Raw genomic sequence first — 15,714 nt, forward strand, 5'->3', positions numbered from 1 at the left:
ATTCTTCTAAACTTTCTATCAAATTCACTAACTTGACTTATTCTCTTATAACTATAAAAAAAAATTAAACTATACATTACCACAAATAGAAGTCAATATGTGGCACTTGTTTTAATATGAAAATAAATATTTGTATTCAACCATTTATATTAGTAAGACTTTATTCCTTGAAGGAGATATATTATCATTTTGTAATACTCAAGACTTTATCCCTTGAAAGAGATATATTATCATTTTGTAATACTCAAAGTTGGATTGAGTCTAGGAGGACCCAATCTAATTGCATTAATGTAATTTACTCGGCTATGTGTTGAAATTCCTAGAACCAAAACTCTGAATATTTTGGATATAATAGAAACTTTGGTTTTCTCCCTTTATGTAGTGTAATATTAAGCATTGTAACACCTCCCATATCACAGTTATTCGTATGGGTATGAAAAACACCAGTTGAAGATCTCTATTAGGGGCTTCCAATAGATTCTGCAACAACAATTTTGAACCAAAAGATATATTAAATCCATAAAAAAAATGTTACTAAAATTTTGTAAATATCACTAATTGTAAAAGTAATAATGAATATCACAAAACTAAATAGTAATCAATACCTTTTGATAGTAAAAGTAGTTGTAGTAAAGACACACTCCAAAGTGCTTATACATAAATATGTCATCGTTGAAAGGAAAACTTGGAATAAGGTCATTGGAATAAACAACTGTAAAATATTTAGGTTTGGGTTGATTTACTTTACTATTCATGAAATATCCAAATGTTTTATCACCAACTCTAGGTTGTCCAAATGTATAGATAGCCAATAGTTTATCTAACAACTCATCCTCCTTGTTCAAAAATAGCATTGCTAAAAATAATATAGCTAAGGCCCCTCCTAGACCATGTCTTGTAACAATGAACTTTGCATTTTTGTGGAGGTGTAAAAGATTTTTTAGCTTTTGACATAGCACAGGATAAGCTAGAGGTTTGTTGATGTCTTGTGTTTCAATAGGATGAGAGGATCTCTTTTCAATTGAATGGTTTTCTAGTCCTAAAGCTTCTAAAAATCCTAAATGGACCTCTCCTATTTGGGGATACTCATACCAAGAGAAATCCAAATATGTTATGTAATCATCTACTTCAAATGGTTGTGTTCCTCTAAAAGCCACCACTATTAACTTGGCATCGATTTCTTTGTCACATAGCACAAAAGCTTGTGTTGATGTCTACTACAAGTGATCTGTAAATTACCCATATCATCACATTACTATTCACGATATGGAAGTAATATAAATCTATTGTATTCAAAGAATTGGTTCATAGTGAGGTTCTTTTAAAGAGACTCAAGATTGACACAAATTTGTTTCTAATTTAACAAAAAATAAAAGACATGACAATACACACTAAGCTAAAATTATATTCAAACATATTTGAGAAAGGACTTAAAGTTTATCATCTTCTAATATTTGATCAAAAGTATTAAATTAAATTTCAAACATTAATAGAATCAATAATGTTAAAATGTTAAAATATAATTTGTCATTTATTTATTTTTACTAATCAAATACATTAAAAATAAAAATAAATAGATAAAAAAATATGCATGTAGAAAAATTTTACTTTTAAATAGACAATTAATTTATCCTACATTTAAAGATAATATCATTCAATGATCAAATACTCAAATTTCCTAATTTATCTAAAAATTATTAATTATTTTATTTTCAATTAAAAGAAGATAATTAGAAATTAAACTTAAATAGTCAAAAGACTTACCTACAATTTCAACTTATATCATTTAAAAACTTTAACTTCTTTAAAAGAAAAATGCCTATAAAACAAATATTTAAAATTGTAAAATTAAAACATATAAGTTTTATAAATTGAATCTATTTTGGATTCTAAATCATAATATAGTTATATCAATTTATCTGATCAATCAGCTTAGAAAACGTGTCATTAAGATTTCCACAGATTTCATACCGTTCCAGAATTCGAAGAACTCCACAAAATGCATCTGCAAGATTAGGTATGATTTTTTTTCAGTAAGAGAAAACTTAGAATAATTTTAGTGTGTTGGTCTGATACTAGAACCAGTAAAATAAAATAAAATACATTCCAGTGCTGATTGACTCTATTCTTGATAACCAGATTGTAAACTTAGAATAATTTTAGTGTGTTGGTCTGATACTAGAACAAGTAAAATAAAATAAAATACCTTCCAGTGCTGATTGACTCTATTCTTGATAACCAGCTTGTTTTCATAAGCTAAGGTTGAAGCCATGGCTGAGATATCTGCAAAGAATCTATCGCCAGCCTCCATGACTGACAAATCTTGAGAGCTTACATTGTTATACAAATCTTTGTGCCGCTCTAAATGCCCAATCACACTAAAAAATTCCTCTATCTTCTCTTGCGTATGATTATGCTTCCTGTACAAAACAATCCGTCCAACAATTTGTCAAGCTTTTACGGGGTGGAGGGAAGAAAGTGAAAAATAATAACTAAAAGTCTATTAATATGTATTGTTCGTCAGAAGCTTTTCAGATTCTGACCTCTAGAGAGTGTTCTTCTTTGCTAGGTTCAAATGTTTTGGCTTGGAGAGGTACCTTGTTTGGTAAATATCATGTTTCTGCTGGATATCAGGAAATAACTAGACAATTATTTGGGGATGCTAAGGTCCCTTGGTGGAAGCAAGTTTGGAATAAAGTTTTTTGGTCCAAATGCAATTTTTTCATGTGGCTGGTGGCTCACAACTACTGTCTTATGTGGGATAATCTTTGTAAACGTGGCTTTTAGGGCCCCTCTTATTGGGTTTTGTGTGGTAATAGGGAGGAGTTTGTCTCCCATTTGTTCTTCCATTGTTCCTGTTCTATTCAACTATGGCATCTTTGGTGGAGTGCTTGGGATTGCTCTTATAGGCATGCTTCCTCTTTGCCTAAGTTTTGGACCTGCTTGGGCAATGCTCCCTCCAAGTCTTCTCCTCTCCATGCTACTTGGATTGCTGGCCCATCATTCATGCTTTGGCATATCTGGCTGGAGAGGAATCATCACATCTTCCAAGATGTTTGGCTTGGTGTTTTGCATCTTTGGTGGAAGATCTCACATTCTCTTCAGGAAACTATTCAAGTGAAGTGTGAGTTAGATGGGGGTATGGATCTGGTTGATCTTGCTATATGCAATTGCCTCAATTTTTATCTTCAGGATGGGGCTGCAGCTCAAAGGTTTCCTTCTGTGTTCAGGCAACCTCAGCTTTATAGGAAAAGTCGAGTGAATTGGGATGGGCATTGGACTCCTCCTCCCTATGGAGTTCTGAAAATTAACGCTGATGGTTCTTCCCGAGGGAATCCAAGCCCTGCTAGTATTGGGAGAGTGGCTTATTATAGTTTTGGTGATGTGAAATTATTTTTCTTAGTTCATAAGGGTGATTACACTAACAATCTCCTAAAAGCTCGGGCTAGTTTATATGTTGTGGAACAATGTTGCTTGTGGGGATGGAGTAAGATTATTTGTGAGTCTGATTCCCAAGTGGTGGTGAACTTGCTTTCCTCATATGAGTTTGAGGATGTTTGGCCACTATTTTTAATCAGATTATTGTCTTTTCTACCTCTTTTCAGTTTATTAGGTTCACTTATATTCCTCATGAATGGAACAGAGCTACTGATTGTTTACCCAAATGGGCTTCTAATCATGCTCCGGGTTGGAATATTATGGATAGGGGGCAACTTTTCTTTGAGATGGTGCAAGAATTTGATGAACTTGTTGCTCAGGATCGAGCTCCTTGTTGAGCTCTCCTTGTTGTATTTCTTTATGTCTTAATAAATTGTTACCCCTCGTTTTTCAAAAAAAAAAAAAGAAGAGAAAAATGATCATGCTACCTATACAAAATAGTCAATCTAACAAGTAGGTACAGGAATAGAGAATAGAAATGACTATTCCAATAACAACTTTTTTTTGGAATGGGTATAAGCTCATTTTAGAGGTAAAATGGGAATATGTATTTCTATTCCCTATTTCAATTGATAAACCAAACGAAAAATAGAATAGCATTACAAATTTTATATTCCTATTCCTGCAACCAAAGGGGTTGGTGGGGGGACAAGAACGAGTTATTCTAGGATACATTTTTATTATGAGTATTGAGGAAAGAGAAAAATGATAACTAAAAGTTTATTTTTAGTTGGTACTTTTGATAATAAGTATTCAAAATTTTTGTATAAGTACTCACAATTTTAGAATTATAAATAAAATCTTTGTTAAATAGACCATTCCGAAATCAAAGCATTAAATACAAACAATTAAATCATATATATAAAAACCTAAAATATAATAGTCTAAACCCATACTCCTTTTAAAGATCTGTGATTTTCCTAAATCGCTTGCTCAGAGAACCTTCCCCTAATACATATAATCAAGAAGGATCAATAGTTCAATTGATATAACACTCTAACAGCAAATAAATCTTAATTTTGAATGCTAAAATAATTATGAGTTAGAGTTGGCTCAACATGTAATATTGAAACCTGTAGTTGGCTTAGCTGAAGGCTCATAAAATAGAGGTGTTGGAAATGTCAAATAGAACCACCTAACAAATATGAGTCCCGGACTTAATTTGAAACCAAAGAAATAATAAAAAGATCTGATTCGTAAATTCCACCAAATTCATAACATGCTTCATAATGATCTTAAAATTACATAGCTGTATAAATTTGAAATAGAAAGGAGTAATGATCTTAAAAGTACATAGCAGTATAAATTTGAAATAGAAAAGAGTAATGATCTTAAAAGTACATATAATAAGCTGTATAAATTTGAAAGAGAAAAGAAAAAACAAGAATCTTTTAATAGAATCTTATGTGTTTTGCTCTCTTACACTGAGGTAAAGCTTGCCAAAATCTCTCCAAAAAAAATCAACCAGAAAGATATAAAAATAAAAAATATACGGAAAGGAATGATCCATAATATTGAAATTTTTGATTTAAAAATACTTTAACATTTATTTTAGTGAGATCGTGTCAAAGCATAATTACCGTTTAATAAGCTGAATAGGGTTTTTGACAACCCCCATTTTGAGAAAGCAGGTTGAGGAGAAATTCTATCAAGATACCCAATGCCTTCAATGGTGCTGCAACATTCTTCACAATTTTCATTAATGTAAGTGAGAGATTTTTCTTCCACTTCTGATTCTGCTGTAATATGACTGGCTCTACAAATTTAGTGAGGTGAGATCTTAATCCATGAAACATCATTAGAGTCATAACCATTACTGACTTCAACAAATAAACCATCAAAATATTTGCCACCATTTTCACAAATTTCCTCTTACGCCTTAGAAGAAGAAGAGAAATGAGTTACCAATGCCTACAAGTTCATGCATTTATACTCAACAGGACACATGAAACATGCCATTTTGAATGTCATTTGTATTATTAGGTTTGAATTTATTTGTTCATATCTTTTATGAGTGTTGTGTATCCAGCGCTTACTGTATTTGACTGTATTTATTATTAGTTAATTAAAGTTTAAATTTATGTTATGTATTGAGTTTAAATAATAATCATGACTAAATGTGTATTGAAAATGTTTTTCTGTAGTTTTAAAATAAAATTATTATTATTTTTTGTAATTTAAAGTTTAGTTATTTGGTTGACATTTCTAATTGTAATTGACATGTTGATAAGGTATTATGACTAGTATCATGCCAATGTAGAAATTGAGTTAAACTTGTCAAAAGTGTCACCAGGCATATTTCATTTTTGAAAAAAGTGTTTGAATTTTATTTGCATTCACAATAATTATTATTATACATTTTGTCATTGTATATTGTATATATTTAAAAGTTTTTGCAATAAATGAATTGTCATATGTTAGATTTATTAATTTGATTTACATAAATCATAAGTACTATTGGTATAATTAAAATGCTGATACATGAATATTGCACTTTCCATGGTAAATGTAGGTATAATAGAAGTAGATAGTGAAAGAACATACCAATAAATGCATGAAGAACAATGTTGTAAACATAATATTGTAGTGTCATTTAATGTGATTAGATGGTTCTAGCGAACTGCATTTAAGTTTGAGGGAGAAAGCTCTTAGAGAATTAAATAGAACAATTCTTGGGAGTTCTATACATTTAATTGGAAATCAATTTTGTACAAGATATTTATGAAGTGTCAAATTAGTTGGTATATATTAATTTATAAAATAGTAGAATGTTTCAAAAGTCACTTTTTTTAATAAAAAAAATAAAAGTTAAGTCCACACACTAGACATTGACCAATAAAATTTAGGAGAAATAATTTATTTTAAACTATGAAAAAATAATATATATCAAAACTATATACTTGCAAAAAATTGTTGTAAAATAAATTGATTTGATTGGATAATCAAATTAGAAAGTTGCATTACATGAATGCTATAGTATCCTATCCTGCATAGGCAGGAACTAATGATACTTTCATTTATAAAGTAACAATTGACTAATTAGCTATTAAAGAAAACAATGTTTCAATTCAATGATATTGACCTCAACAATACTTCATGTAAAAAATTTAAATAAACTCTTTCTAAATAACAAGTTACAAAATACAAATGTACTGATCTGGATGTACAGAGAATACATAGTCAAATTCGACAACATTTAAATAGTAGGATTTTATTTTCTTCCTAGTTGTTCTTTATGTATTTTAAGTTTTAGTTTAGTATTTAGCCACTACAATCTAATGGAAAATTTATATTGTAACTGACATCATTTTCCCATTTTTCATATGTACTTTATGTGAATGAAGTGCAAAACTATTATTTTACATTTTGTTTTTACAAAAATATTCCACTTTTTAAAAAATATATCTACATATTATGAAGATTAAAAAGAAATAAATTCAATCAACCAAAAAATACTATAATATCATATTTCAAAAAGTAACAAAGCTTGTAAATTTTTTTAGGGGTTTTTCGCGCTACTAGGGTTTCATGCGATCCTTGTGTACAACTCTCTATCTGAGCTATCCTTTTGTGTCCTCCACTTGTCAAACCACATTTCCTATGGGAGTTTTTACTCTAGTTTATAATGGCCTCGGCCAGTGGTTACCCAGTTGTTGATACTGGTGTTCACGCTACTACTTCAGAAAGCTATGGTGCATCCATTAAACAAACCTCCTCACAAGTTCATCTCAAAGGTTTTTCACAAGTTAATCATGATATTGTCTTTTCTTTGCAAGAATTTGATGCTACTTGTGAATGGTTAGAACAACATACCTTAATAGGGTATTTTGTGGGTAGGACTCCTTCTGAAGCTATGCCCTAAGAATGGGTTAACAAGAGTTGGACTCCTCATGGAGCCTACCTTGAACTGTGCAAAATTTACCAAAGGTTTTTTTTATTTCACTTTGCCAATCGCAGGCAAGCACAATTTTTAATAATGGTCCTTGTGGTCTATGGGTTCTTTCCTACTTGTTTTTCAAAGATGGTCAAGAGGTTTCACTATCTCTGATGACAAAAAGCTTAGGGTTCCTATGTGGGTAGAGTTCCTAGGCTTATCCTTGCCATGTTGGCCTTCTATTGAGTCCATTGCCAATACTCTTAGCAAAGTTATTACAAAAGAACATGATAAAAAATTTCAATGCTCATCCTTAGAAAAGCGTTTGTGTTGAGGTTGATCTTTCCAAGGATCTTAAGGATTCTATGGAAATATAGATTGGTTCCCAAACCTTCTCTTAGAAGGTGTTTTATTTGAACCTTCCTAACCCCTGCTATAAGTGCCAACTAGTAGAACACAATATTAGGGATTGCCCTTTTGTTGTGCCTAGGGTTAAACCCCCACCTAAAGAGGCTCTTTCCAAAACTAGCAAAAGGGAAAAAAGAAGAATGGATTATTGTTGGGTGCAAGGGCAAGGCTCCCTTGGCTCCTAAACAGTTATATGCAGCTATAGTTTTGGTTTGTCCTATCTCAATAGGAGCACAAACCCTAGCCAGTGTAGGGATGCAAGCAGTTTTTTTGGAACCAAACCTTGGTGTTTCACAGGTTTCAAACCCTGGTTCACATGGGATTAAGGGGGCCGCTAGGGCTAACATCTCTGTTGTGATTCGCACCCCTCTTGCTACTTCTTCCATAGCAACTCAAAATGGGTGGCATTCTCACAATCCTCCCAGACTGCTAAGAAACTAGAGGAGAAACATCGGGCCATTCATCCAAAGGATTTTCCTTTTGGCTTTAACCCAGTCTTAACTTTCTTGTAGAATAGTTACTCCTCTCTCAAGGAGGAGGAAGATATGGAAGAATTTTCATGAATTTCTTTATCATGGAATGTGTCAGGTCTTACAGAACTATCTAGAAAGTACTATGCTAGGGATACCCATCATAGACTTGGAAATTTAGATTTTCTCTATGTGCAAGAAGTTACGATCTTTGGTTTTATGCTTTCTTCTGCATGTTGCGTCATTTGGCCAGATGGTATTATGTCCTCCTCTCAACACGATTGTGGCAAGGGTGGTGTAGTTACTCTCTTGTCACCTTGTCTTCATTCTACTATTATTTCACATAGTTATGACCCCATGCATAGAATCATTTGGCTTTTTCTTTCCATTAACAATCATTCTTTCAGGGTTGTTAATGTTTATGCTCCCAATAATGCTGTGGAAAGATCTCAATTTTGAGGTTGGCTGGCTGACAACTTGTTAACCATTGTTAACAACATGGTTGCTCAGCATCACCTTTACTATCTCTGCACAGTCCATTGTTAATGACATGGTTCCTCGACATTACTATTACAGTCTAAATAAGAGTCTTGAGATAGTTAACATCTACATACAGGTATTTCTTTTAACTTTGCTATTGAATTGCATTTTTTATCCCAAAGAATTCCAAAGTAGAAAGAGTATGATGATGAGCTCAAAAAAGGGTGCAAGGAAGCCCTAACTTCCTGATCTGCAATATTCTTTGTCTATCATGGAGTTTCACTTTTCTGAACATCAAGTTGATGCAATGATTGTTAAGTATTCCATTCATTTTCTTCACTATATTTATCTTTTATCTCAATATTCTTTATCCTCTCTCTTAACCACTATTTATTAAATTGCTCCAATTCTTTCCTCTTGCTCATAATTAAAAGAGTATATTAAATTATATATTAATTTTTTTCTCTAGTCAATTGTAATGACTTTTCAATTATGAATTGTCTATTCAAATTCTAATGAAGATGTAGACCCAGTGACCTTTAAGCTTCCTTGAAGAAAAGAAGCTCAATTCAAACTCAGTAGTAGAAGGAGATGGACATACATATCATTTTCTCTTGCATATTGAGTTCATAAGCATACATCTCATCGTCAAGATTGTCCAAATTCTATGAACTCGGGCATACAACTCCTCCAAGAGTTTGCCCAAATTTGATTGATTTGTAGACATACATCTCACCAATGAAATTTTCCAAATTTATATGAAATTTGCAATATTATGAATAAAAAATAAAAATTTCATATTTTTTATTATGTGTCTATAATACCATTCTTCCTTCTTTTGATATTATCCTTTAAATTACTAATATAATATAATTCAGATCAGTAGTATCAGAGCCTGGTTCGATCCTCAAAATGATAACAAGCCTGCACGAGTGATTATATAAAGATAGATCTTGTAATTCTTTTCAACTGTCTCCTTCAATGATACTCCTTTTAAATGTGGAGATAACCAGTGGAGGTCATTATGGAAAGAGAAGCGAAAGGGCCACAAAAACTCAATAACAAGTTCATGATTGAAGTTTAAGCACCAAGGGCCATAGGTATGACATTTCTTACCATACAGAACTTCATTCTATTTTAGAAAATGAATGTTCCAATATATTTAGAGACTCAACAGCGTGGTAGTATTGCAGAAGAGGGTTCATATTGTGCAGTTCTTGGTGGTGGTGCAAGGTCATTCTTTGAACATTCTATGGGGGCGTTTTGAGGCAGCCAACCGCCAACATGAATTATAAGTAACATGATCTTTGGGTGGACTTTAAACATGGATCCCCATGAACATGTTCAATACAATTGGTACAAACTTGTTTGAATGGTAAGGCTTTCAACCAATTTTATGCCCAATTGGTTGGGCTTGATGTTGATTCCATCCTGAACAGAATTTTTGATTTGATACCAGTAAGCTTTTCCTCTTATTGGATTTAATTGGTGAGACATGGACATGTAGACCCTATTTTCAACCTTTCAATGGGGTTTGTCAGAATGAAAAGAAATACATGTTGTCACTTTCATGTGCAAGCTTGGTATTCATATCAATAAGAATCGGAATAGACTAACCCTTGAGAGAAAAAAATGTTATCTAGCTCAAAAAAATATGACATTATGAAATTACATGGATGATTCTCTTCAAAAATTTGAAGGGTATCTCTGTCTTTTGTTGCACATAAATATATCAAACATTAGGTGGTGTGATCACGAAACAAAAGTGGTGAAGATGAATCGACTCTTTTGGCTACAATATGTTATATGCTACACATGGTCTCTTTCTTTTCGAAACCTACTGAAAGCCTTTCTAAAGTAGTGAGTTCGATTGCATCTATGATAAACATAATGGATACGTGAAGGTTATCGTTACAAAATTCATTCGTGAAACTTCAGTCATCTCTTCCATTGCGGACAGTTGAAGGAACTATTCATTGCTGCCAAGGGTATGTATATTGACCAAACTATCATACAATCGATACAAAAAAAAATAATCACACAATTCATATTTCTAATAATTAATTTAGATGATATTATGAAAAGGAAATAATTTATTAAGCTGAGAGGCATTCTACACTGAAGCATTCATCAATGTAAATTTTTATAACTTTTTAAAAAAATTGACATATAGCTGGCTATTCAAATTAACATTATTGTTAAAAAACTTATTATATATCTCTACAGTTACAAATCTGACTTAACAAAAATTGTTCGTTCACAGGAATAAAGAAATCACTTCATTTGACAGTTACGAAATTGTGCTAAAATGGTGCTGTATAATCTTAATTTGCAGTCAATTTCATAGACAGAAAAGGAAGCCTCAATTCATAGTGTTTGTGTCTCGAATAGAAGATGGGCAAATACTGCATGTTTCTACTGTTGTTGCTTCTCCTATTCATTTAATTGGGGAGGATGCACCACTAAAGAAAGAAGTGCCCTCCTGCACTTCAAGCAAGAGTTGACAGAAAAGGAAGCCTCAATTCATAGTGTTTGTGTCTCGAATAGAAGATGGGCAAATACTGCATGTTTCTACTGTTGTTGCTTCTCTTATTCATCTAATTAGGGAGGATGCGCCACTAAAGAAAGAAGTGCCCTCCTCCACTTCAAGCAAGAGTTGGATGATCCAGGTGACCTGCTCAGGCCACGTGGCTCGTCTGGATCTTAGCCCCTCAGATTCTCCCTTGTTAGCAATGGTGAGGAATTCAAGCAGCCGAGTATTCCCTGCTCTATTCCAAGCTCAACTGGATTCACTTGTCCCCTCTTTCCTTCCATTAACATCTCCCGAGCCTCACCATATTGACGCATTTGAATCCAATTATTACCAAAAATAAATTGATTCAATCCCACAGTTGCACCAGCCCAAAGTTTGAATAAATTGATTTATTTTGTTGCTCTCTTTTAAGTTTGTTCTTATTACGATCATGGCTTCATTTGTTCTTATTGTTAAAATTTTAGAGTACCTCGACCTCAACATTTTAAAAACATTCATTTTAAATAAACACAAGCACAATTTAATGTACATTTTGCACTGACCAGTATTAGATATTGTGATTATATAATCTGAAATGCTGGACTTAATTTAGATAAAGTAATTAAATAATATGACTGGCTCTACAAATTTAGCAAAGTGAGATCTTAATCCATGAAACATCGTTAGACTCATAACCATTACTGACTTTAACAAATAAACCATCAAATTATTTGCCACCATTTTCATTATTTTCTCTTACGCCTTAGAAGAAGAAGAGAAATGAGTTACCAATGCCTACAAGTTCATGCATGTATACTCAACAGGGCACATGAAACATGCCATTGTAGTCTGAATTAGTCAATTGTATTATTAGGTTTGAATTTATTTGTTCATATCTCTTATGAGTGTTGTGTATCCAGCGCTTACTGTATCTGACTGTATTTATTACTAGTTATTTAAAGTTTAAATTTATGTTATGTATTGAGTTTAAATAATAATCATGATCAAATGTATATTGAAAATGTTTTTATGTAGTTTTAAAATAAAATTATTATTATTATTTATAATTTAAAGTTTAGTTATTTGGTTGACATTTCTAATTGTAATTGGCATGTTAATAATGTATTATGACTAATATCTTGCCAATGTAGAAATTGAGTTAAACTTGTAGTCAAAATTGTCACTTCGCATTTTTCATTTTTGAAAAAGTGTTTGAATTTTATTTGCATTCACAGTCATTATTATTATGCATTTTCTCATTGTATATTATATATATTTAAAAGTTTTGCCAATAAATTAATTATCATATGTTAAATTTATTAATTTAAATTTACATAATTACTGTTGGTATAATGAAAAGGGTGATACATGAATGTGTATTGTATTTTCTATAGTAAATGTAGGTATAATAGAAGTAGATAGTGAAAGAACATACCAATAAATGCGTGAACAAAAATGTATACCAATAAATGTGTGAAGAACAATGTTTTTAACATAACATTATAGTGTCATTTAATGTGATTAGATGGTTCTAGCAAACTCCATTTAAGTTTGAGGAACTACAAAGTTCTTAGTGAATTAAACAAAACAATTCGAGGGAGTTCTATACATTTAATTGAAAATCAATTTTTGTACAAGATATTTATGAAGTGTCAAATTAGTTGGTATATATTAATTTGCAAAATAGTAGAATGCTTGAAAAGTCACTTTTGTTTTTTTGAATTAAAAGTTAAAGCCCACATACTACTGTAGAAGACATTAGCCAATAAAATTTAGGAGAAATAATTTATTTTGAACTATGAAAAAATAATATATATCAAAACCATATATTTGCTAACAAATGTTGTAAAACAAATTGATTGGATTGGATAGTCGAATTAAAAAATTGCATTACATGAATGTTATAGTATCCTGCATAGATAGGAACTAATAATACTTTCATTTATAAAGTTACAATTGATAGCTATTAAAGAAAAGAATGTTTCAATTCAATGATATTGACCTCAACAATACTTCATGTTAAAAATTTAAATAAACTCTTTTTAGATAACAAGTTACAAAATACGAAAGTACTAATCAGGATGTATAGAGAATACATAGTCAATTTTGGCAACGTTTAAATAATAGGACTTGTTTTTTTCCTAGTTGTCCTTTATGAATTTTAAGTTTTAGTTTGCTATTTAGCCACTACAATCTAATGGAAATTTTATATCATAATTAACATCATTTTCCCATTTTTCATATATACTTTATGTGAATGTAGTGCAAAACTATTATTTTACATTTTTTTAACTTTTTAAAAAATATTTCTACATATTATAAGGATAAAAAGGAATAAATTCAATCAACCCAAAAATACTATAATATCATATTTCAAAAGGTAACAAAGATTGTAAATTGAAAAAATTCTTTTAAAGAATATACCAATTTAAAATTATTTATTTATCTTATAATACTTCTACAATAAACCCAAACCAATTTTAAATTTTATTGGAATGGATAAAATTTCTATTTCATGGAAGAGAAAAAAATAAAATGTATAAATGATGTCATTTTATAGGCTTTTCGTTTTCCTTAGCGAGGAGACGTAAGTTAAATGGTAGTTATCAAATAAAATACCCGTGAAAATGACAAGGAAATGAGTAGTCCAACTTTTTTTTTTGTTTTTTTTTATTGAAATAAGCATTTTATTAATAAAAATAAACATTTACAAATAAATAACAACAGATACAATGCTAACTACTATAACAGCATTAGTTACATTACAACGATCATCCAAGGTAACATCGGTATTGAGACAATTAAAAATGAATAATGCAACTGTTTCCAAAACTCTAGCAACACACTCGGCAATTCCGTCAAAGTATCAGCAACCAAGACTGAAGTTGCAACCAAGATGTACATATTCCAAGCTGAAAGCATACCATATTGCACAAGACTAAATGCTGACAGCATGATTAGCTCGAATTTTAAACTTTTCTTCAAAACCACAAAGCTAAAGATTTATATGTTTGAGCGACTTTTTAAGAACCATATTGGACTGAACTGCTGCTTTCAAAGTAAGAAGCAAAGGAAAGAAATCTGAAGTAACCATCAAGTACTCAACCTCGGGCGAGAGGAAAGTGTGAGTAAACTATTTGAGCACGAGAAAAGTGTTGGGTACGTACTCTTCTAATGTTATGTTAATTTTTCAAAGATTAAATTATAAGGTTTGTAGACCAAAATCTAGAGAGGGATTAAATTTGAAGAAAATGGGAGACTTTAATAGGGCCCTCATGCTAAGTTTGGCTAGATATTGATTCAAAATTTAGATGATGCAAAATCATGAGGGTTAATTATGAAGTTTCCTTCTTTCATGAACTTTATAATAATGACCTTCTCACTGGTTCAAGGATCTGGATCAATAATGTCAGCTGTCAGAATTTGTTAAAGAAGGGGGAGAGATGGATTATGGGAGATGGGAATGCAACTAGGTTTTGGGAGAACAATTGACTATGATTTAGTTTGGTAAAATATATATGTACTACCCATTTTGGTTGGAGAGGGAGCAACTATACTAATAACAATGGAAAATGGCCTATGTTAACTATTGATGGTCAAAACCAGAATGCCACTAAATTGATGTAGGACGTTCAAAGAATTATTAAGGGTATTTGTATTCTAGCTTCCCTAAAGAGAATGGTACTATCTGGGATTTGAACTCTTCTAGTGAGTTTAGTGTTAAACTAGCTTATTATATACCATCATTGGTCCAGGGAATAATGTTGATTGTTGGAAATATGTTTGGGATCCCAATATTCTTCCAAAGATTAATTTCTTTTGTTGGTTGGCTCTCCATAGCAGTATACTCACAATTAATAACTTTAAAAGGAGGGGATTATGTAATAATGAGGAGAAAACTATCTGTGACCTTCTCATTCATTGCTGGTACACAAATGTTGTTTGGTCCAATATTTGAGCAGATTGATAGTCACCTAGGTCTTCAACTATGACCTCCAACAATTTATTTTTAATTGGAGTTGCCTAACAAGTCACCCTCTTATAAGGACCATGTGGAAAGCCATACCCATGTATATATGTTTTCTCTTATGATAGGAGCATAATAATCATACCTTTAGAGATAAATGATCTCTCCCTTTGACAATTTTGCATGTCACAATGAATCTCCTCAAGGAGTGTAGTCCCAATTGGAGGTGGAAAACAATGGGGCCTCCTACATTTGATCTTTACATTTGATAATTCTAAAGTTATTGCTAGGCACAACATCAAATGGAAACCCCCTCCCACCACCTATATAAACTTAACATTGATGGTTATGCTTGAAAGTGTTTTTTTTTTGTGGGAGCAATTATCTATGATGAGAAAGGTAGATTGGTGGTGGCTTATGTGGGGAATTGTAGAGGGAGAACCAATAATGAAGTTAAAAGCCATGGGTCTACTTTGGGAGGTTATAACTACTATATCTATGGGGTTGTTGCACTTGGTGGTGGAAGGTGACTCTCAACTTATTATTGAGGTGACAAGAGGTGGAA

The 15,714-nt window shown here is 31.7% G+C and overlaps 1 pseudogene; it reads right to left on the bottom strand.

Moving 5' to 3' along the window:
• Window positions 1-230: 230 nt before the first annotated feature.
• The window catches only part of LOC149550809 (triacylglycerol lipase OBL1-like), a 35,991-nt pseudogene continuing 20,507 nt past the window's right edge, over window positions 231-15,714 (bottom strand).

Source organism: Cupressus sempervirens, chromosome 6 (assembly GCF_028749045.1).
Source record: "Cupressus sempervirens isolate cs-2001-9-10 chromosome 6, ASM2874904v1, whole genome shotgun sequence".
Lineage (NCBI taxonomy): Eukaryota > Viridiplantae > Streptophyta > Pinopsida > Cupressales > Cupressaceae > Cupressus > Cupressus sempervirens.